The following is a 3,550-nucleotide window of genomic DNA, read 5'->3' on the forward strand; positions in this document are numbered from 1 at the left end:
TTTGGATTAAACTAATTGAATTGCTGTAATCCTGTTACACGCATTTTTTTTAATTTTTCTCAAGTTAAATTTCTGATTACTTAGATATACGATGATATGTGATATATCACCATGAACAAAATTTCATTCCCTATAATATAGGACTAGAATTCACTGAACTGATTAATTTAAGAGAAAACTTAAAAAACAGGAAAATTCTCTTCAAAAGACCATTTATTTTTGATGACTTTCAAATAGGCATCACCTCAAACTCGCAATCAGCAGCCATGAAAGTATGTGTTTTACACATAAAAAATAAAACTTGTGTGTACAATAAAATTTGGTCTTTTCAACATGTTATTAAAACATCAATTTACATGCACATCTTAACATGTATAACTGGTTGTACTCTTCTTTAAAACTTGAGATCCAAGGGAACAGCCATTAAGTTTAGACTTAATAGAGATAGAGTTTAACAGTCTATCTAATAAAATCTTTGCTATCCTTTGATGAAAAGGTATGAATATCATTATTTTGAACCAATATAAATGAAAGGAGTCACAAAAAAATAAACCAAGGATACACACAGTTGCTATGGATGCAATTATGAACAATGGCAGTTCAAGAAAAAAAAAAAAAAGGAACCATTACTAGTGCTCTTGCTGATCATTCTGAATTTAGCATCATTCACCTTTTCAATGTTAATATCAGCACCACAATATTTATACAACAGAAAGAATTCTGTTAACAGAGAATACCAGAAATGAAAGCCTGTTTTGAATCAAAGCTGTTTTTTCTCTTATTTATAAGGACCCCTAACATTATCCTGGGATGTATTTGAATACAAGCACTTAAAACAGATCAACATCCTGTATCCAAATGTCTTTCTTTGAGCAACCCCATATTTAGAGCTTGACACTGAGACTGCACACTCTGCGTGTCATTTTCTTTGGCTCTATCTCCATGAATATTTTCTGCAGTGCATCAAAAGTGTGTTTGAGCTCACCTGGATAGCTCAAGTTTAGAGCATATATGAGGCCAAATAAGAGGGCACAACCATGTGCAACTGATGGCAGTTCATTAAGCACCTCCACACCTTCAATGATGATGCCTACGTCACGTGGTGGCTGTAATGGATCCTCCTCCTCTCTGATGACAAACACAGCCAAACCACTGTTGAAGCTCTCTTTCAGCGTCATCCTCCTCACCAACCTGACAAACGACAAGACATTTATTGTATAAAAAGCTGCACACAAGTCTGTCTCCCCTTTGTGTAGCAGGGAGTGATTTAATCATACAGCAGAAGACCAAAAGACCTTTTCTCTCATCTGTAACAAACTTTTAGCGGACAGTTACCCATAGTTTCTGCCTGTAATTATAGATATTTTCCTTTGGAAGGGTGCTCTTGTGATACTAGTGTCAGGTGAGCAAAGAAGTACCATTTCTGTTGTACTTACATTGTGTTTATTGCGTCGCATCTCATTAAATTCGATACTTGTATTTCTTTAGTGATAGATACAAATATTTGTTATCATTGCATAGTTTTTACGATTATGAGATTATGATGAATGGCTTGTGTGTTTAGTCAGTCAACTCATCTGTTAATTGCTCCATGGGGAGCAGATGTGCACTTTGAGAGTACTTGTTTGCTGACCAGCAAGTGAGACCATATAACTCACCTTTTTGACTAATATTTGTTGATACATACTTCAGTTAGGATTGTCTAAAGCTTAAGTGAATAAATGCAAAACTTCTTACCAGAAACTCCTTGATGAGTTTTTGTACATCTTCCCCAAGGTAAGGGATGAGGCACTTCAGCAGACACTCTCTCCTTAGGTTTACATCAAGGCTCTAGGTAAGTGCAAACAATGGAAAAACCATGCTGTTGATTGAAGATGCAAACATGAAAATGCATCAATGGGGACTTTGGGCTCTATGCACAGCTCCACCACTTCCTGAATTTAAGGCAGGTCCTTCATTTCCTGTCTTACATTATTGGACAAACTGATTAATCCAGGTGTGTCTGAGTAGTCACAATGGTCAGACACACCTGGATTACTCAGTTTGTCCAATAATGTAAAACAGGAAATGAAGGACCTGCCTTAAATTCAGGAAGTGGTGGAGCTGTGCATAGAGCCCATTGTCCAGTAATCAAACAAGTTTGCGCAAACGTCGAGATGCATATTGTGCTTCTTACAACATGTAATCTAACTCCACAATCAAATATGATGACAATATGACACATTAACACAATTGCTTCTATTTACAATGTTACTATTTGTGTGATGTAAGGTGAGTTTTGCAATATTACAGTAAGTACACACCAGATCAAGAACTTTCAGCACATCCCGGGTCTTCTCCCTGACAGCTCCTCCCTTGTTCCTGATGATCTCAATCAGCTTGCTGTGGTGCTTGTCCAAGGAGGCCAGGAATCGTGGTTGAAGTGGAACAGTAGTGATCCTTGTGAATTCAGCATTGATCTTAATAAAATAAAATATCACATATGTAAGTTATAACATTAGATACTGCATTAAAACTCTGTGCTGTAAGATCTTTTGTGACTGCTTTGGCTAATTTTTTTCACAGATTTCATATAATAGGAGATTACCTCATCCACTGTAAACAATGCAGGCCATCTCTCTTTCACCTCCTCCACTCCTGATTCCCTTGCCACAATTTCCTGTCTTCGCAGTGAAAAGGTCTTGTCCATTTTGTTCTTTATCACTGCACGATTGTTTCGCTTCTTCACTTCTGTCAAAAGTGACAGTCTTTCATCTTCCAAATTATCTGAGGTCTCTCCAGCAGTGTTGGGGGTAACGAGTTACAAAGTAACGAATTACTGTAACGATATTACTTTTTTGGGTAACGAAGTAAAGTAACGCGTTACTTTAAAAATATAGGTAACTACACTACTTTACTAGACTACAGGAACGCGCTTTCCTGCGTTACCTAGGCCGTGTTTGCCTGTGCTGTGTCTGTTTAAGTGGCGCAGGAATTATGTGCGTGCTGCGGCTCACTCAGCGGCTGCTGTCTGTGTGCGTGCGCGATGCATGCTGCACAGAGATCCGGAGGGGGGGCGAGACGAGAGTGACGCCGCAGCAGGTACGAACAGAAGAGAGGGAAATGGAGACGGAGACGGAGACTGAGGGGTTCAGCCAGTGGCGATATTCCCACTACTTTCAGTTTATAGCTCGTAAGGACAAAAATATTCGAGTGAAATGCACTCTATGCCCAGGTGACAGGCTCCTTTCAACTGCTTCAAAGTCAATGAGCAACCTGTCCAAGCATTTGTCAGCCCAGCATGGCAACTCAAAACTTGTGGCAAAAAGTCCTCGCCAGTCATCTGCAGGAGTCGATGAGCAGCCGACCCAGCCTAAACAGGCCAAGCTTTTTTCAAGTTTTGGAGCACAGAAGCAGGTAACACAGAAAGACATTAACAGGCTGGTTGCAGGATTCATTGTAGAGGACGTGCTTCCCCTGTCGACAATTGAATCGCCCAGGTTTCAAAAAATACTGGATAAAATACCCGCGACTCGCAAGCCAATGTCCGACAGGAAAACATTTTCCCGTT

The 3,550-nt window shown here is 39.4% G+C and overlaps 1 pseudogene across 1 annotated transcript; it reads right to left on the minus strand.

Annotated features, from left to right (window-relative positions):
* Positions 1-492: 492 nt before the first annotated feature.
* LOC146960281 (uncharacterized) lies at positions 493-2,758 on the minus strand (annotated as a pseudogene). The gene is made up of 4 exons (XR_015035483.1): positions 2,588-2,758; positions 2,304-2,459; positions 1,738-1,830; positions 493-1,191 (listed from the first exon to the last, which is right to left on the minus strand). The product of XR_015035483.1 is annotated as an uncharacterized LOC146960281 (transcript).
* Positions 2,759-3,550: the final 792 nt, after the last annotated feature.

Source organism: Trachurus japonicus, unplaced genomic scaffold, assembly GCF_045865225.1.
Source record: "Trachurus japonicus isolate A0001 unplaced genomic scaffold, Traja_1.0 AP030508.1".
NCBI classification, from domain to species: Eukaryota; Metazoa; Chordata; class Actinopteri; order Carangiformes; family Carangidae; genus Trachurus; species Trachurus japonicus.